Source organism: Cynocephalus volans, unplaced genomic scaffold (genome assembly GCF_027409185.1).
Source record: "Cynocephalus volans isolate mCynVol1 unplaced genomic scaffold, mCynVol1.pri scaffold_35, whole genome shotgun sequence".
Taxonomy (NCBI): domain Eukaryota; kingdom Metazoa; phylum Chordata; class Mammalia; order Dermoptera; family Cynocephalidae; genus Cynocephalus; species Cynocephalus volans.
Genome location: NW_026902463.1, coordinates 1,697,878 through 1,718,841, shown reverse-complemented (window position 1 = coordinate 1,718,841; position 20,964 = coordinate 1,697,878). Strand labels below are relative to the sequence as shown.

General features: G+C 47.3%; 1 pseudogene; it reads left to right on the top strand.

The window, feature by feature from the left end:
- The first annotated feature begins 3,033 nt into the window (after positions 1–3,033).
- LOC134369087 (histone-lysine N-methyltransferase PRDM7-like) lies at positions 3,034–18,709 on the top strand (annotated as a pseudogene).
- Positions 18,710–20,964: the final 2,255 nt, after the last annotated feature.

Sequence of the window (20,964 nt, the reverse complement as noted above, 5' to 3'; positions counted from 1 at the left end):
GTGCAGTCTCAGACGGGCACCTGAGGACGGGGGCTGCTGAGGCCACCCATCGCCCCTGCGTCCGGATCCCACCCACTACCCGCCGTGACTCGCTTAGGCCACTGCTTGTGTGACACGGGGACCACCACTCGGTGCCTGACTGGTCTCCGGGGCCACAGGTACCTGCTCTGCCCCTCCAGATCCATGGACAAGGTGAGTGCCGGGTGTGACCACCCATCCACTGACACCTCATTCAAAGCTTCCAGCTGTTTAATCCTTCTGAAAAATCTTTAAAAAAAAAAAAAATTAAATGATTTCATGTTTTAAAGGATGCTTTTCTTCATTTTAAAAGTATCTGTACATAGGTTCCTTATGGAAAGTCTGGAAAACACAGAAGAGAGGAAAATAAAAGCCACGTGTAATCCTGCCACCAGAAACAGGTGCCACTTAGAGATTAGGGTCTTCATGTCTAGGTTTTGGGGTTTGTTTGGATGTTACTTAAGCTTTTAAAAAATCTTTTCACTTTGGAAAACTTTAAGACTTTCAGAAAACTTGCAGATGTTGGAATGGGTAGCCCTTGGCCCTTGGCCACCTTTTCCCACAGTCCACCCGTGATGTGAGTGTAGGCACCTGTCCCATTGGAGGGCCGACACTGTTACATGCTTGTCACTCCTCACCTCGTTTGATTTCACTAGCTTTCCCTGAAGGCCTCCTGCCCCAATGCCCAGAAGAAACAAATACGTAAAGTCCTCACGTCTCAGGCTCCTTATCTATGACTGCGTGTAGTTCTTCTGCTCCAATGGTTGTAGGATGTCCTCTGTCTGGAGATTTTCTCAGGTTGACACGGGGTTAAGGGTTTTGGGGGTAGACCACAGAGCAGGGTGTCCCCCTCAGCACCTCATGTCAAAGGCACTTGCTGCCAACCTGACCCTCCATTGGGGACGCCAATCCTGGCCACCTGGCTGCAGAGTGTTTGTCAGGTGGGTCCCTGTTCAGTGACTCTCTCCCCAATGATGTCCTTCTTGGAAGATGTCACTAAACACAGCCCACACTTGTGGGAAGGGTCCACCTCTTTGAGAGGTTGGAGCTACATCAGTCACTGTTTTCAGGAGATTTATCTCTTTTCCCCATTGCAGAAACATAATTGAGAAGGAGCTGGAAGTGGCAGGTAGGATCCTCCTCTGGAGCCACCCTAACCCTAACCCTCACCCTAACCCTAACCATTAACCTAACCCTAACTAACCCTCACACTATCCCTCACCCTAAACGTAACCCTCACCCTCACCCTAACCCTCACCCAAAACATAACTCCTAACCCTAACCCCTTTGAGATCCCCTGTGGACAGGACCGCGGGGCAAGGCTACGCTAGTGCTGAGAGCCAGATATGTGCCTCATGACAAGCCTGTAAGGCCGGTCACGACCTGAGAGACTGCTCTTCAGGACTCGAGGCTTCTTGACTGACGCATGCGCAGTACCCAGAGTGGCGAATGCCTGAGGTTTTGGTCAGGATCGTCCACCAGGCGGGAAAGAAGTGGTTCCTATTACTGACAGGTTTAGGTTCCGCCCTACTCCCTGCCCCTTTATCCCCTCCTGATCGCTTATTGTCGGGAGCTCGGATTGGCGGTTTGGTGGTACCGGCGGCTGCGTGGCCATTTCAACGGTCGTCTCCCTCCTGAGAGGATCCGAGCGGGCGCCAGGCCAGGGTGGGCCGCGCGGCAGGAGAAAGCCAGGGAGACTGACAGGAACTCGGGAAGTCTTTGCCGTGCAGTAAGAAACCCTTGTAAACCTTCAGCCCAAGACCTTCAAATTTCAGCCTGGGAAACCCCAGATCCCCTGATCCCCAAGAGACCTCGAATCCGCTAACCTGGACTGACCTTAAACCCCCTCGGCCTGAGACACCGACGCACCTCAGCTTCAGACACCTTCAAATCTACCGTTCACCCACAGGAACGCCAAATCCTCTAATGCTTAGAGCCCAAACACCCTAAGCTTGAGGAATCACAATTCCCCTCAGCCTAAGGCACCCCAACCCCCTCAGCCTGGGAAACCCTAAATACCGCAGCCACAGAGAGACCAATTTTCCCCAACCTTAGAGATCCTGCTCAGCCTGGAAACGTCCGTCAGCTTCAAAGACCCCCAAATAACGTCAGTGTCAGAGAGCCTAATGCCCCCTAATGAGAGACCCCAAATCTCCTTAGCCTGAGAGACCCCGAGTTTCCTCAGCCTCAAAAATGCCACATCCTCTCATCCTGAGAGACCCCAAATTCACTTTACCTGATGAATCCCAAAGCCTCTCAACCTGAGCATCCCAAATCTCTTCAGCACGAAAGACCCAAAATCTTGTCCTGAAAAACCCCAAATAATATCAGCCTGAGAGACCCCAAATCCCCTCGACCTGAGAAACTCCCAGAACCTCAGCCTGAGAGACCCCAAATCTCATTGGCCTTGGAGACCCCCAATCTCCTCAGCCTGAGGGATTGCTGCTCCTTAGAGATCCAGGCTGCTTTACTCCCAGACTTTTCCAGAATCTCCTGGTGGAGATCCCGGAAGCCTTCCTATGAGAAATGTTCATTTCCTCTCGCTGGAGGAGAGCCCCGCTGGTCAGTGTAACCTGAGTCCCACCAGTCAGGGGCCCTCAAGGTCTCCATGGGAATCCCCTAGCCCTCACACCTCAGGAATCCCCTTGAAGACCCCTAGCCTTGACCCTCAGTCACCTTTGCCACGCTTCCTCAGATGCATCAAGATGCAGGGGAACTGAAACAAAACAGCTTACATTAGGTGGTCTGTGATGGCCAGCAGAGACCCCCCCATCCCGTCAATAGCCCCCAGACCTCCCCAACGCCCTCCAGTCCTTGCAGGGTCCCCACATCTTCCTGGTCTGGACACCCTGGCCAAGTGGAGAAGACAGAGCCTGGCTCTGGGCAGTGGTCTGGGCTGTGGCCCCCTCTCAACAACCTCTCTTTCCACAGGAGCTTTGGCCTTGCAGCTGGGAGACTCACGGGACCTTCTCTACCTTGGAGGTGGAGCAGGGCCTGCCATCCTGTCCCGGCACCATGAGCTCCAACAGCTCCCCGGAGGAGAACCCTGAGGGAGATGCAGGGAGAACAGGGCGGAAGCCCATGGTGAGAGGTGGGGGAAGTCGAGCGAAGCTCCAAGCAGGATTTGTACGAAGGATGGAGAGGGGGTACTAGTGACAAGCAGCTGGTGTCTGGAGGGCCACAGACTTGTGGCCTGCAACTCTGTGTGACCCTGGCTGTGCATGTGCATGCAATGGGGACAATTGGTCCTGTCTGGGACATGAGGGAGAAAAGGAGACAAGAATCAAACTCTCTGTGTTGGGGAGAGCTAGGAAAATGCTGTGTTCTCTCAAACAGAACACAATCTGGGGAGGGAGGTAATGAACATCTTTATCCTTGTTTCACAGAGACCACCCCAAGACCCCAGCCTATGTTCTGATTGTTAAGATTACAAGGCAGAAGGAAAGGCCCCACTCGATCTTGTGATGTGTGCAGTAAATCACTGATGAACTATGTTATTTTCTCTAGGCTAAAGATGCTTCCAAAGACATTCCCATATACTTCTCCAAGGAAGAATGGGCAGAGATGGGAGAACTGGAGAAAATTCACTATAGGAATGTGAGAAGGAACGATAATGTGCTGATTAATTTAGGTAACTTCAAGTGCTGGTTGCAGACCGGCCTGCGAAATATAAAACAGGTCTTCTGTCCCCGTGTTATTTTGGCTCTCTCTTAGGCAGCTGCATGGGCCCACAGTTCCCTTCTGTATGGAGAGAAATCTGGAGGGGAAATTTTGTTCTTCTTAATTTTTTTTTTTTTTTTTTTTTGTCAGTGCACAGCCGAGTATCGGCACTAGTCATGCAGAGCTCACATCTTGACCTTGTTCAAGACTCTCCCAGCACGCGCTGAGCCACACTGGCTTTGTGGTGCTTTCCATTGCCACCACCCTTTGTTCCTCCTCTCACCACTTCCCTTTTAGGACAAAGATTTGGCTTCTTTCCAGGTGTCGGAGCCTCTCAACCAGCTTTCCTGTGTCACCAAAGGCAGACCAAGCACCAAGTGGATGACACTGAGGATTCTGATGAAGAATGGACACCTCGACAGAAAGGTGAGGGGCCAGGAGGAATTAGAGGTGACCTCCTGAAACCATCCTGGGTTGATGTCTCGGCTTTATCTCAGGAGTTAACAAAGGAGACCATGTTCTCTCAAAAACGTAAATGTTCAACAAACAAGCAAGATGCAATACAGTATATACAGTAAGAGGCTATTCATATAAAGGTTTTAAACCTGTAAAATAATTACATATTTTATTTACAGATACAGTAATAAGTGCTAAACGTATAAAAATCTGACTATGAGTAAGAAATACCAAACTCAGAAGTTATTATCACAAGAGAAGGAGGAAGGGCTGGCAGGTGGCTTCACAGCGTCATAGTTAGCTCTTTTGTCTGTTTTATGTCTATTTTTGAATTTTGAAATAAAAAGTCGAAATGAAAACATTTCCATCAGCTGTGTCCGAATGTTGAAATAGGATTGGATGGTGATGGATTTATAGGATTTCCAACATTATTCTCCACACTGTTCTATATGTTTAAAGTTTATCATTCTTTAAAGTAATAAAAGAAAGACTGGTTTTGCTAGACATTGTTAATTAATCAGCGGGAAATTAACTAAACTTTCATTGAACTGTAAATCCACCAAAAAGCTTTCTAACCCTAATGTCTTAATAGGTCAGTCATTGGATCAATGGTCTTAGAAGAAGACATGACTAACCCCATGGTTTGTCATACATCGTTATCTGCACTCAGTTGATCCCCACCTTAGTCACTTTATCGTCTCTTATCGAGAAATCTTGTGGGATTTCTACAAGAATTTTTTTTTTCCTTTTGAGATTTCTTATGAGAAATCACACAACGGCAACTTACCCTTCCTAACAATTTTTGAGTGTTTGATATGATTAACTATATACACACTGATGTGCAAGAAACTGCTAGAACTTTTTCATCTTGCATGACTAAAGCTACACCCGTTGAACAACAACACACCATTTCCTCCTGCCCCAGTTCTTGGCAACAATTCTACTTTGTTTCTATGAATTTGATTACTTTAGATACCTCATATAAGTGAACCATGCCATATTTGTCTTATTGTGACTGGCTTCTTTAACTTATCAAAATGTCTTCAAGGTTTGTCCACGTCATAGCACTGGCAGGGTTTCTTTATGTTCTAAGGCTGAATAATAGCCCATTGTATTTATATACCACATTTTCTATATCTATTCACTTGTTGATGGATATTTAGGTTGCTTCCACCTCTTGGGGGGAATCTCTCTCTTCTTCTTCTTGTAAAAGCACTATTCCCATCATGAGGGCCCCACCCTCATGAATTCATCTAACCCTAATTACTTCCACAAAGCTCCATCTCCCAATGTTATCACACCAGGAATTAGAATTTCAACATATGAATTTTGGAGGAGCAAAATCCAGTCATAGCACCCATTTTTTAACTGAGTTTTTTTTTGTTGTTGAGTTGTAGGAGTTCTTTAGATATTCTAGGTATTAACCCTTTTTCAGACATATGGTTTGTAAATATTTTCTCTCATTCTGTAGGCAGCCTTTTCACTCCACTGATTTTTTCTTTCAGTGCTCAGAAGTTTTCAGGCTTTACATAGTCTCTTTGTCTATTTTTGCTTTTGTCACTGATGCTTTTGGTGTCATTTCCAAGGAATCATGGCCAAATTCGATTTCTTGAAGCTTTCTCCTATGTCTTCTTCTTGGATTTTTATACTTTCGGGTGTTAGATTAAGGTCTTTAATCTATTTTGATGTTATTCTTGTATGTAGTGTAAGATAAGGGTCAATCTCCATTCTTTTGCATATGGCGATCCACTTTTCGCCATACCCTCTCTTGAAGAGACAGTCCTTTCCTCCATCGTGTGCTTTTGTTTAGCGTTTTTCCATGAAAGTTAAGCCAATTCATTTTTTAAAAGATAAATGTAATGGAAACCTTGTGAACACAAGAAGAAGCAGAGATGAGGTTTGGTGTTGTTTTCTTTGCTTTGTCGTGGGTGACCATTTACCTCAGTTGGTGAGAGTGTGGTGTTAACACCAAGATACAGGGTTCTATTTAAAAAAAAAAAAAACATTTTAAGAAAATTAGCAATGCCTCCAATAGAAGCAAAGGTCTTAATGTTACTTCAGAAACCGTTTTCAAATCACCCGTGGATAATACTTGGAATTGTCACTCTAGTTCAGAATTCTCTGTCCCTGATGAGAATCTTCTGAGCTGGGAAATATTTACCGACCAAAACACTGATTTCTCATCACCTTTTAGTCAAACTTCCTCGGGCGGCCTTCAGAGTGGGACAGAGTAAACACCAGAAGGTGAGTAACTGAAAAATCCTATCGACAAGTCAATCTTCCTCATGGAAGATCCAAACACATGGAAGGGAAGGAGAATGTGCAGAGTATCCTAGGACTGCTGCCTTTCTTTTCTGATCTCTTCAGCACAATGTCTGACATCATCATTTTAAGAGTTAATAAGAAGAGCAACAATAATCACTACCACTCGTTTTATTTTTGCAATATTTCAGACTTTATTTTAAGCATTTTACATGAACAAACTCACTCAAACCTTACAACTATAACTATAACCATTTTTTGGATGAAAAAACTGAGCTACAGAAATGTTTGAGATCACAGTCAGTAGTGGTTCAGTCTAATCCAATACTCCTTCATTCTCTAAAGTACTTACAAGCTCATTAAAACTTTCGTGTTTTGTAAAGTTCATGCTGCCTTACCCGGACACCTTTACATTATTCATCGGACTGATTATTTCAACCTAATTCTTGTCTGCTGTGCTAAGTGAGAGATAGGCTAAGACACTCTGAGGGAAACTTGCAAATATACCGTCAATTTGCACTGCGCACGGTCCCAGAGGAAGACGGAGAAAGTTCCTACTCTCTCACAAGGGATGCATTCAGATGTGAGAAAGTTGCTCCAGGCCCTGAGAAGTTTGAGGTTTGACTGAGAAACAACAGATAGGAAAATGACTTAGCACTTCATGTACTTTACACTATCCAGTAGAAATGCATCCTGGTACTGATTTTAAACTCTCCTCCCTGTAGGAAGAAGTAACTACTCCTTTCTCTGGGCCCAAATTAGGCAAATGTCATGCTGTTTCGAATCATTTATTTAGCCTGCTGCTTCTGTATTGTGAGCTCTTTGAGAGCATGGTCCATACCCGATTTTTCTCAGGAGTCCCAGGTGAGGCTTAGAGCCCCTGAGGGCCCCCTGAATGTTTTCTGAATGATTCCAAGTTTTGCAAATTAAAATACGTGTAACAGGGTCAAGTAATGCTGAAGATAATATCTTTGAATTAGATTTCAACTGTAGAGATGGTTGAGGAGGTAAATCGATGTCAGGACTATAAGAGAAATTATTAATCTCATGTTTGCACTGTATTTAACAACTCGCAAAACACTTTGGTGAACATTATTGCATTTCATGTTCACTATACCATTAAGAATGAGAATGCATGCCAATTTGTGGATCAGAAAGCTGAGTAGAATTAACTAATAGTACACCCTTCCTTAAGTAGAATTGGTACAGGAACCAGTTCATTCAATTCCAAAGTTAAATATTCCTTCCTGGTTATGGCAGTTTGCAACTCTTAGCATGACTTTCTTAGTTGTCTGCATACATTTATACCAACTGTTTCTTCTCCTCCCAACCTCACTGTTCATTTTCTAGATGTGTGTTGTACCCTCTGTGCTTTTCTACATTTCTCTTTCCATCAAAAGTCTACTAGTTCATAGAAGATCCCCTCTTTTTCTCTATAAGCCCCTACCTCCTTCTTTCACAGACCTGGTTGAGTCTCCTGCTAGTATTCCAAAATATTCTCCCTCCCTCACTCTCACGTATATAGAGAAAGTTGAAAAAAAAGAGCCTTAAGACATGGGTTCTAGTCCTGGAGTCACTACCCAATCAGGCCTTTCCTTTTCTCTCTGGTATTCAGACACTCCAGGTTTTTCAAGGGACTGTTGAACAAAACTCCTACATGTGAAAACATGTTGCAAGCCCTAAGAAACTAAATAAATGTATGTTGGTTTTTAATATGTGACTCTCACATTAAAGGGAATGTCCAGGGCACTGTTAAGTAATGAATCTAGTTTGAAGAAATTGCCCGGAACAACAGATTTCCTGAACACAAGTGACTCAGAGAAGGCCCAGAAACGAGTGTCCCCTCCTGCAGAAGCAAGTACCTCCAGACGGCACTCTAGACAAAAATTGGGTAAGAGAAAATAATTTGGGGACTTTATCCCCTCTAGGTCCTTTAGAAAAGTTGGTGAGTATGGTCTAGATATGTGGCGTAGACTTTCAATAGGCCTGCACTTAAGCTGGACTATGCTGAGACCAGAAGTTAGGTACTGTACTGAATAGCATGTGGGAACACCAACTCTGAAGTCACACGCTTGTTTTAATCCACGCAGAATCATTAGGGCCTTGGGCAGACATTATAAATTCTCTGCACTCCTTAAAGCTAATCTGTAAAATGAAGATAAACACATATAGCTCATATATGTTTTAAAAGCATTAAATTAAATATAAAAGAACTGATATATACAACTGTGATAATAGAGACCACATTTTCTTATTGTACATCCATGCCTTTGTTCCATGCCTAATATGTAATGCACCCTCAACAAATATTTTGTGGATAAATAAATGCATGAATGAACTGTTTTGTAAGTAGAAAGTTTGGGAGGTTCAATCTGATCATGGGAATCCAGAAACTAAAATTGACTTATGCATCTGTAGTCAGTGTGGAGTCTTAGTCTCTCTGAAATAATAGTTAAGAGGTACTGAAGGGGTGGGGAGCCAGAGTATGTAGAAGGATAGATAATAATTTGATGGTAAGAGATTTCACATCTTCTGAAAAAACAGAAACAAACACTCCAGACTCCTAACTTCACTCACTTACTCTTCTCCAATGTAGAACTCGAGAGAAAGGAGATTGAAGTGAAGGTGTACAGCCTGCGAGAAAGAAAGGGTCGGTCATACAAAGAGGTCGATGAGCCTCAGGATGATGACTACCTGTGTAAGTGACCCTTTTGGCCCACTCATGGAGAAGGCTATATCCCGGTAGAATAATTTTATCTTGTTGTTTGACCCCAAATCATTCCTTTACTCTGGTGGCTTGGGATACAGGATTGAGGCTAAATTATGTAACTGCTGGGCTCTTTCTGAAGCTCTTTATATCCAGGAACATGCACTATACTTTTCCAAATCCCTGCTGCTCTCGCCTCCAGATTGTGAGAAATGCCAGGACTTCTTCATCGACAGCTGTGTGGCTCATGGTCCCCATACATTTGTAAAGGACAGTGCAGTGGACAAGGGGCATCCCAACCGCTCAGCCCTCACTTTGCCCCCTGGGCTGAGAATTGGGCCGTCGGGCATCCCTGAGGCCGGGCTTGGAGTATGGAATGAGGCATCCGATCTTCCACTGGGTCTGCACTTTGGCCACTTTGAGGGCCCGATCACAGAAGATGAAGAGGCAGCCAACAGTGGCTACTCCTGGATGGTGAGAAGGGCCTATCTTACCCCATCTTCTGGCTTCCTATATCCCTTCTGTGCCTTTGGTGGGACATCACCTTCTACATGCTAGAACATGGATACTGGCAACATGGTTAGCTCTGTGTACTTAGTGGTCTTTGCATGAACCTGGAACTCCTATTTAAAGGTCAGAGGGTGAGCCGGAGAAAAGTGGCACAGAGACAGAAAAAGTGCATTCTCCCTATGGGGCCTCAGCTCTGACTGGACAAATCAACTCAGATGTGTAGATGATGCTGAGGAGTACACAGCATGTGCCACCATTGGCGGCTGAATCCATGCAGGCTCAAAATGCATCGATGACAGTACAATAAAATAATTCTGATTATTACCTGCCCCTCAAACCCAAAATGACTAACTTATTTTTCTGAAACTCAGATCACCAAGGGGAGAAACTGCTATGAGTATGTGGATGGAAAGGACAAATCTCTTGCCAACTGGATGAGGTAAGGCCAATAGGTTTCGGGTTCCAGCAGGGACACTCATCTCTCTCAAGCTCGGCTTCTTTTCTCCTCAGCATGCCTCCCTCGATGGTTTTTACACTCTCTGTTCTCCTTACAATGTTCTTTCATATTATGAACATCCAGGAAAAAGAGATAAAATATAAATATTACCATTTCTTTTATGAAAAAACTAAATCTCTATGATAGACAAAATTGGGGCACCAGAATAAACGCTGAGGAGCCTAGATTCATTGGGGATGCTGGATTCGCACTTTAATTGATCTAATCAGCATTTATTAAGCACTTACTATATTCTTGTTTAGAAAATGGAGTACATCACATGAACAGATCACACAACCCATGCCCTCGTGGAGGACTATTGCGCGGAGATGTGAAACATTTGATTATAGGAGAAGTACACAAGGCCAAGACAATGTAAAACAAGGGACCTTTAATCTGTGAGGGCAGGAAATCTTGCCAGCTTCAATGAAATTAAAACCTGAAGCCTGAGAAGTGAGCTGCAGGGTGGTCACGGGCCTCTGTGCTGCATGGACCAGCCCCTTTCCATGAGGGACTCTCATTTTATTAGAAGATAAGAATATGGACATGCTGTTATTATTCTGTATTTCCATGCTAGGACAAAGGGACCTCTAAGTTTCTATGGGAACCCAGGGAGGCAGGTGAATGGCACCTAGGTAATCTATGGGAGATTAGAGAAAGGTCTCTTAAAAGAAGATAGACTTGGGGTGAGTAAAGAATGATGTGTGCTAATCCAGAAGTGGAGTACATGATTGATCAAACACCAAATTCTGTGCTATGAGCAGAAATCGATTCAGAGTTTAGAGAAGTGAGAAGTCAGTGTTTTATGGCCAATCAAGGTGGAGGTAAGTCTGTAATTGGGCTTTGAAGAATGGATAAGTAGGCAAGGGGGGGAAAAGCATTCCAGGCAGGATGAGCACCATAAGCAGGACTTGGAGAAAGAGGCTTAGGTATGAACAGCAGGTTCCTGGAGGAGGGTAACGGCAAGGCCCGTCACAGCATGGGGGCCTTGACCATCTGGTGACAAGCCCAACATGGCCCTGGCAGGTAGTGGAGACTCACTGCCTGTTATTTTCTGTCCCTTTGTCTGCCTCAACCCCAGGTATGTGAACTGTGCCCGGGATGATGAGGAGCAGAACCTGGTGGCCTTTCAATACCACGGGCAGATCTTCTATCGAACTTGCCAGGTCATCAGGCCGGGCTGTGAACTGCTGGTCTGGTACGGGGATGAATATGGCCAGGAGCTGGGTATCAAGCGGGACAGCAAGTGGAAGAAAGAGCTCACAGCAGGGAGAGGTGGGCACCACTATTATTCTTTAAATAGAACAGAAGAGAAAGAATTCTCCTTGGGAATTTTCATGGTACAACTCTTAAGTAGAGTAAAATGCAGTCGAAAGATGGAAAAATTTCAAATCAGGTGCTTCTGAAATTAAGGATTCATTTCATTTGCCTTTGACTCTTAGGGACAATTTATATTTTGAAATTTCTGTTCTTATTTTATTTTTTTAACTTCTTTATATGAAAAATATATAACAACATATAGTCCTGACGGGCTTAGAGACAAAGAACAAGTCTCAAGCACCTACCAGCTCTTTTATCAAGGCAGTTTCATCTGGCTCTTTTAATTGTTTCTTAATTTCTTCCATATTCCTAAATAACATGCATATGTTGTTTTTCATTCATTCATTATTTCAATTAGTTGTCACGTGAATTCCTACTCTGTGCCAGACGATGTTCCAGGAACAGGAAATACACACAGAACAGGATGATCAGAATATGTGCTCTTGAGCAGCTGACACGTGAATTAAGGAAACACGCAGACACGCACAGGCATGTGCATATCAGACAGTGATTCGTGCTTTCAAGAAAACTAATCCAGAAAAGAGCCTAGAGATCATCATGAGGGGAGGGAGGGTGTGACAAGGGACGGTCAGGGAAGGTTCTTCTCAGGACATAACATTTGAGAGGTGCAGAGATGTGGGCAAAGGACTCCAGGCAGAGGGAGCAGCTCGTGCAACAGCCCTGAGGCAGGAGAGAGTGAGGGTGTTTGAGAAATGGCTGAGACCACCCAGGTGAAGGAAGCAGAGAAGAGAGCAGAGGTCAGAGAGATACACAGAAGCCTGGACATGTAGTGCCCATGATTCCTGCCCAGAAACTGGGGATTTTCCTAAGATGGAAACAATTGTGGAGTTTTGGTTAATTTTCAGAAAATAAACTGCAGTGGGTAATCCCATCAGAGTCCACTTTAGACTCCAGGTAAGAGAGGATGGTGGTTTGGATAAAGGTGGGAGTCAGGAGGTAAGAAGTCTGATTAGGGATATAATTAAAACAGAACTTTCTATTAAATTTGAAATGGCCTAAGACTGAATGAAATAACTCAAGTAGGAATATTTGGCGTGTCACCCAAGGAAGGACATATTTTCATTTTATGATTTGTGGACAGAGAGAGAAGCAATTCACAATCTAGTTTAGGCAGCAGGAACCAGAGTCGTTTACTCAAGGGGGACTGGACCACTCTGAATCCCACTTCCTGATGGAGAACCAGGTACACAAGAGTCCTCAATTAAATGTCTTTGACGGGGGAAACTCAAATTCAGTGTTCTTTAACCACTACTCTACACTGCCTTCTACATTTGTGCATCTCCAGAAGAAGTGGTTCCTGACTTTATAGATCCCTTTCCCCTCATAAGAAAAGTCACTAAGGATGAGTCCATCCATAACAGCCCCTTTTAGTTTTGCTATAACACAATACCTGCGACTGGATAGTTTATAAAGAACAGAGGTTTATTTGGCTTATGATACTGGGACAGCTGCATCTGGCATGAGCCTCAGGCTGCTTCTACTCATGGTGGAAAGTGGCAGGCAGCTGGCAGGTACAAGCGGCAAGAGGAAGCATGAGAAAGAGAGATGGGGGAGGTGGTAGGGTCTTTTAAACAACCAGCTCTCGTGGGAACTAATAGAGTGAGAACTCACTCACTACTGCCACCTTCCAGGGAGAACATTAATTCATTCATGAGGGATCTTCCCCCCATGACTCAAACAGCTCCCAACACTGCCATATTGGGGATCAGAATTTCACATGAGTTTTGAGGGTTCAACACATCCAAAATCTATCACCATCTATGTAATCCAAAGTCAGTTATTATTTCTCAGTAGAATAAAATAGCTGCAGATGCTCTATCAGGAAAAGTACCCAGAGATTAGGGGGAGAAGACGATATGATATGACCCAGAAGATACTTGTAGTGTGTGTGGCAAAGTCACTGCAGTTCCTTCTGTATAAAGACTGAAGCTGCCTCTGATGCTACTGAAGGTCCCTGGTTTGGCTGATACATAGACAAGGCCCTTGACCTAGGATTTCTGGGTTTCTGAGGAAGATGTAGAGAACAAAAATGGAATGAAAAAAGACTATAAAGGAACACTCGGTGGGAGACAGCAGGCGTTACCACATGAGGAATGATTAGGGGAGCAGGCCTTACCATACAACAAAGCAGATGTCCCAGACAGTGTTGTCTACATCTCGCCTAACCAAAAACTTCCTCTTTCAGCAGAACAAAAGCCAGAGATCCACCCATGTTCTTCAAGCCCTCTGGCCTTCTCCAGTCAGAAATTCCTCAGGCAACATGTGGAACACAATCACTCCTCTCAGACCTTCCCAGGGACATCTGCAAGAGAACTTCTCCAGCCAGGGAATCTCCATCCAGTTGGTCAGAATCAGGAGCAGCAACGTTCTGATCCACACAGCTGGAATGACAAGGCTGAAGGTCAAGGGGTCAAAGAAGGGAACAACCCCTTATATAAAAGGACAAAGCAGAGGAGAATTTCAAACACATTTTCCAGCCCACCCAAAGGACTAATGGGGAGTTCTCAAGAAGAGTCCAGAACAGGCCAGAAAGTGCATCCAGAGGACACAGGCAAATTATTTGTGGGGTTAGGAATCTCAAGAATTGCAAAAGTCAAGTGTGGAGAGTGTGGGAGAGGCTTCAGTAACAAGTCAGGCCTCATCCTACACCAGAGGACACACACAAGGGAGAAGCCCCAGCAATAAAACCACATCTCAACAGAGAGAGAGGTGGCCACCACACACCTCCACGCCCCAGCACTGAGGGGGCTTCAGAGAACGTCTTTTGACCTCTTGCCTTCCCCAGGAGTGTCGAAAAAGATGTAAGCGATCAAACACACCCTCCACTTTCATGACCAGAGACGAGGCAGAAAATGTGGGGGGGCCGGGATTCCTTTAGGGCTCACGGGCTATGGACAGTTACAGATCCCCTCCATGTCCCACATGGCTCCCCTCTATGTTCTTCTGGCCTCCTTTTCCAATAAACGTTGTTCCCACACAAACCTGCAGCACGGGCAGTGTACCTCGTCCCCAGTTCCGAAGGCGAGAGAGTCCGGGAGGCCACGGGAACTCAGACTCTCAGCCGGGTCTCACGGGAACCAAGTCCCACTTAAATCACCTCCTGGGCCCAGGGAGAGAACCAGGGGAGGAGATGGAGACAGGGATGGGTCGGGAGGGGACCACCCCCACCAGCACCCCATGGTCTCTCCCGTTACCCCCATCTCTGTAGCCTCAGAGGCGAAAGCCAGGCACAGACACGAGTGGGAACTCAAGAGAAAAGGAAAAGGAGTCAGGAAACCAGTTGGCCAAGGCCCCAACTTCTTCTCTATGGGTCCAGTCATCAGGTTGGGTATCAGGTATCATAGCAGAGGGGGCAATTGCAGCCCCAGGATCTGGGGCACGTTTACAGAGCAGGGCTTCAGTGGTGGGGTGGTCCCAAACCCTTTAATGACAGAGCCCTCACCAGCTGTGGGCTCTTGGTCCCTCCTCCTCCAGCTCCGGGAAACAGTGCAAGTGGGGGCGGGGGGAGACTGCTGGGATCTGGGTTTGAGGCTGCCCTACATATAATCAGGGTATGCTCCTGCGTAGGTCCTCTCCCCCAGTCCCAAAATTTCCACCTGTAAAATTAAGTCTCTGAAATGGGGGAGAGGGAGGCGGGGCCTAGAAAAGGGAAGGAGTCATGGGACAAGTCTGCCTGGGCGGGGACTCAGGAGGAGAATCCTCTAGGAGGTCGTAGATGGATAGAGTCATGGGAGTAACATTTTGGGGACTCCACTGTGACCTGTCTGAAGCTGGGGAACACCGGACGGGGTATAAAAGGCTGGTATCCAGGGCCAGGGTTCCACAGAAGAGCTGGGGGGAGATGGGGATGGCACTACACCCCCTGCTCCTCCTCCTGTCCCTGTCCCCTCTTGGGAGTGAGCCCTCACACAGAGAAGAAAACCAGGTCACTGCACAGACTGAGTGTGTCTTCAGCGGGAGGCCGGCGGGCACAGGGGAGAAAGCTGATGATCCTGTGCCAGGTGGGCTCTGAGCTTCGGGGGCACTGCCTGGCCTGGGTGCCCCACGTGACTCAAGGCCCTGTCTAGGCACAACTCAAGGGAGCTAGGTGGGCAGGACACAGGCCCAGACTTGAAGTCCTGTGCCCCTTAGGGCTGTGACTGTCATACAGCATTCAACGTGGGAGCCAATTTCTGATCAGACTCTGCTGTTGAGAGAGAGACAGAGAGGTGGTGAGTTCACAGAAAAAGCCAGGCAGACCTGGAGTTGGCAAGTGCATCACAAGCAATGAAGTTGTGATGAAACCCAGAGTCGCAAAAACAGCATTTAAGTCCTCTAAGAAAAGTGCCAAAAGTCATCCCTGCAGAAGTGTCGTGGCTGTCCTGCTGTGCTCAGAATGCTGAGGAAGGAAATCAAAGGTTGCCGAAACATCCACTTGCTGGTTCAGGGTTACAGGATTTAAACAACATGCTGGAGACTGACTGCATTGGATACATCACAAGGTCATATGGGGAATCTTAAACAAAATGCTGGAGCCAATTCGGATCCTAGAAAAATGCGACTGAGTAGAGGAAGCGCTTGCCTGGGCCCTTTCAAGGTAAGGAAGTGTTTGAGGTAACCTGAGAAGCAACCCTAACCACAACCATGATATCCAGCCCTAAACCTCGAAGCGTAATCCTAACACTAACCCCTGCAATACTGGCCTCCCTGTCCCTGCAGTTCCCATCAACAGAACCCACCCCCTGGGGTCTTGGGGTGGGGCTCGGGGCCACACAGCTCTGGAGCTGAAACCATTTCTCAAAACTCCTGTATCTTGCTTTCCAACCGGGAATCACAACCCTGTCTACATTGCCTATTTCCTTTCAGTAGACGAGGGTGGAAGCCAGACTGAGAAGGGGCCTGCACATGGATCACAGGTAGCCCTGAACCCTATGAAGACCACATAAGAATTTCAAATCAACTTGCCAGAATGAAAAAAGAAGCATCCCCAGAGCGCCTGAAGTGCAGCCAGGGATGGCAGTCACAGGACCATGCCGGGTGTTGGGATTGAGGTGTCTGGGCACCCACATTCCCCTGGGTGGATCTTGTCACCACAATCTACCCGTTGTCCAATCTGACCCTCAGCAATGTACCCATGGTGCCCGGAGGTGGGCAGGAACCATCACACATCTCAGAATTCACCCCAGTGTCCCCCAGCTGATGACTTTCAGAGAGCTGACACTGAGCACATCTGCCTGACCTTGTCCTAAACTCCATGTGTGTCAACCCACATAAACTCAGAAGCAGCCAGTGACATCGATAATACTGTGATAGATGGAAAAGAACAAGAGAGCAGAGTTTGATTGTGTGAGATATACAGTGATAGATATAAAGTGAGATATATATATATAGTGAGGAATTCATATAGTGAGGGATATATAGTGAGAGAGATATATAGTGAGAGAAATATATAGTGACATAGTTATAGTGAGATATTCATATGGTGAGAGATACATACAGTGAGCTATATGTGCTGAGATATTTATATAGTAAGATATTCATATAATGAGAGAATTATCCAGTGAGAGATACAGAGTGATATATTTGTACATAAGCACACTATTATAAAAATCTCCATTTCTTGGCAAATTACCCAAGAACTCAGCCAATATGTGGCAAAATTTAGTCACAGACCCTGGTGTATTAGCCCATTTTTGTGTTGCTATAACAGAAATACCTGAGACTGGGTAATTTATAAAGAACAGAGGTTTATTTGGCTCAGGATTCTGGGACAGCTGCATCTGACGCGGGCCTCATGCTCCTTCTACTCAGGGCGGAAAGTGGCAGGCAGCCGGTGGGTACAAGCAGATCACATGGTGAGAAGCAAGAGAGAGAGAGAGAGAGAGACAGACAGACAGAGAGATAGACAGACAGACAGACAGACAGACTCTTTCTCTCTTCTTTTAAAGCCCTCAGAACCACACGCATGACCACCATTATTAATCCATTCACTACTGCACGGTCCTACAATCCAATCACCTCTTTAAGGCTCCTCCTTTCAATTATCCTAATAGGATTTCTCACCCTCTTAACAGTCACAGTGGGGGCCAAGTTTCTAATACATAAAACTTGGGGGACACAATTCAAGCTGCAATGAGTTTTGGGGGGGCACGATTCAATCCGCTACACCTGGCGTCGTGGCTCAAGCTCTGCTCAGGTAGCCCCTGTCCGGTGATGGCAGATCCCCTGGACTGCTGACGCCCTGCACGCTCGGCTTCCCACCTGCTGACAGGCTCCATCTAGCTCGCGGAGAGGGTGAAGGATGCAGTCAGAAGGGGGACACTCGGGAACCAGCTAAAGTAGGGGCAAACCTCCTGTCTGCCAGCTGCCCACTTCCTACACCTGCACCCCAGCTGTCACTCTGCGGCACCTACACCTGCGCCTCAGCTGTCGCTCTGCAGGACCTACACCTGCACCCCACCCTCCGGCTGCCATCTGAGCCGAATGCTGGCGGATGGGACCGAGCGGAGCCGGACGGTGGCGAGTAAAGTCGAGCGGTGGCGGGTAGAGCCGAGCGGTGGCGGGTGGGCCGGATGGAGCCCAGTGAAGCCGAGCGGTGACGGGTGTGGCGGGTGTGGCTGGTGAGCCGGGTGGCGCCAGCAGAGAGCGGGGCGTTGGACGGGGGTAGCGGCGCGGCTGCTGGGCCCCGGCGAGCAGGTGGCCTGGGGCGTGCGGCGGTGCCCGGGCGCTGGGAGGCTCACGGCGGCCGTCGCGCAGCCTCTGGCAGAGCCTGGCCCTGGGCGGCACCCCGGTTGCCCCTTTCGCTACTTGGCTCCCTCCCCGTCCTGATTCCCGCCCCGGACCGCGCCTGGCGCACGTCCCCGGGGCTCACGCTGCGGTGCGGCTGCGAGCCCCGGGCTCCCGGGCTCCAGGCTTCACCGCCCCACAGCTGTGTGGACCCGGCCCGCAGGGTCCAGAGACGGGCCGCACGCACCGCGACCCAAGGTCCGCTGCTCCGCCCGTCGGTCAGGAGGGCTCTCGCGGACACCTGCTCTCTGCCGTGTGGCCACCCGAGTATGGATGGACACGACGCCCTCACAGCCGCGCTCCCTCTGGGACCATTAGTCCTACTCGCTGCTGCAGCCCGAGGGTCCCCTGGCCCTGGACAGCCCCGGGATGATCCCTCGCCAGGACGCCTTTCTGCTGCCTGCGCCATCCTGGGCTGGGGACTGACCTCCCTGGCCATGCCACTGACCCCTGCGAGCGCCCAGCCACGGCGCCTCGCAAGCTGCATGGCTTAAGGTTGGGGCCCAACCCAAGTGGGGCCCATCTAAGCCCATCTCTCAGTGCACCCGTCAGTATCTCTCTCTAAGGAATAATCTTTATTGTGGTGAAACATTCGTAACATAGAACTGACCATCATGACCATCTAAGTGTCCAGGTCAGGGGTATTGAGCACGTTCACACTGCTGTGCAAACATCACCACTGTCTCTCTCCAGAATTCTCTCATCTCCCAGACTGAGACTCTGCACCCACTAAACACCAACTCCCACAGTGCTGGGCTGGCAGCAGCCAGTGGAAATCTGCCCCGTGGGAATCTGATCACCCTGGATCCCAGTCTCTCCGCAGCTGGACTTGTGGTGAGGCTGTCGCACGGAAAAGGAAACAGAACGCCCAAATGAGAATTTTAAAAGGGGGTCTTTACCGGCAACTGTCTCTCCAGATATTCTGGTAAGAGAAGAGCCCTGAGTTTAAATTGAAAGGGTCTATTAAAGGCACATAGTCACACAGGCAAGAAAATCATATAGTCACACACGTTTCCTCCTAGTGTGAGGAGGGAGAGGGTTTCGCGAGGCCTCCTGCCAGCTGGTTACAGAAGCCAAGACAAGCCAGTTAATCACTTAGGGACAGCAAAAACTTCCACAGGGCGGTTTCCTCCTCAGGTTGTCTAGATACATCCAGATACAGCCCTTGGTTTTATTAGTCAGGGACAGCATAGGCGGGAAACAGCAAAGGCAGGCAGAATTTAAAATTTTTGTAAGAACAGGGCAATTTTTAAGCTTCAATTTTCACCATAGGTGTTGGGGGGTGGGTTCAAACAAGGACACTTTTCGAACAGTAAAAATGGCATTAGCTAAATCAATCTACCTCATCACAGACTGTGAGGTGTGGCACATGATCTGTGATGGGAGAAGAGCCAGGTCTTCCTCCGAGGGAGTAGGGGGAACAGGAGACAAAGCCTAGTGCATCCAGTCCGCACCCAGCTATCTCTGCGGCCAGCTCTGCCTCTCGCTCTTGGGCTTGGTCCTTCATTCATTCCACAACATATCCCATACTCCTCCGCCTCGTGCCCATTTGCTTAAAATGGTTGAAACGGGCTTTACCTCCACACTCACGCTCCTGCACACTGAGGGTGCACTGAGGAATCACATTTTCCCAGGGAGTCTAAGGAAGTGCAGCACAGCACCCCAGAGTGTGTGTGCTGCAGAGAGAGGCCTTGTTCCTGTCGGGTCCTGACCACATGACCCAAGTCACTAAACCTCTCTTGAAACAGTAAGGCTAAGCCTGTGAACCAAACTGACTCCATTTTCCCTGCAGAAGACACTTTGTTACTTTTCCACTCCTCAGTCATGAGACCCCTCCATGCAAATGATTACCCCATGGGCTGCCCTGACAAAACAGACTGACATAAGACAGGAAACAGATATTTCCTGAGTGGAAAAAACCCTTCCCAAGGCTTGTTTACTACAATTGTAAAAGTTACAGATTAACCTAAGACCGCTTTAGGAATTCTCACCTGTGCACAAAGTATCAAGGTGACTGCTACAATGACCCTCCTGGGGTGACAATGATGAACAGCACTGCCTACTGAGCATGCACTCATGACACAACCAGGAAGAACAGAACTGACCACCTCCAGTGATGCTGCCTGCCACCCCTTAACTCCTTTCCTATAAAAAGACCCTGAGCAGCTCCCCTGGGGGGGCTAAATTACTGTTGCTACCCCCCTCATGAATAAGTCCATCTCCTCTTTTCATAAAGCGCTGCTTGCTTTACTGCTGGGTACATGATTCATTTCTATGACTTTGGAATCCGATTTCCTAATTTAATCACTGGCAAAAATTGGAAGGGCATTGGAGAGGACTCCAGCTGCAAGAGGCAAGTGGCCACTGGGACTATTTTGCTCCCATGTCTCTGCTGCTGGCAGATCTCTCCTGGAGTCCCTGGCCTAAGTTCTGACAAGTCAATGCTTTATTCTCTTTACGTTTCTCTGACTTTCCCGGCCCTCTTCTGTTTGCTGGATTGTATCCACGTCTGTACAGGTGCACTGTGGAGGGCTCCTGGCTATGCTTTGTTTTTCTGATTTAAATCTAGTTGGTACTTTTCTTCTTTATGCTGAAAACAAAGGGGAGAACTGCTTTTATCAATTCTTGTTAATGGAGTAGGTTGGCCCCGCAGATTGGGACTAGGCTGAACTGGACCCCACTGCTCCTCTTTTCTCTTTGTTTGTTTGCTTGGTTAGAAATTTAGTTGAATACGTGTAACCTGAATAAA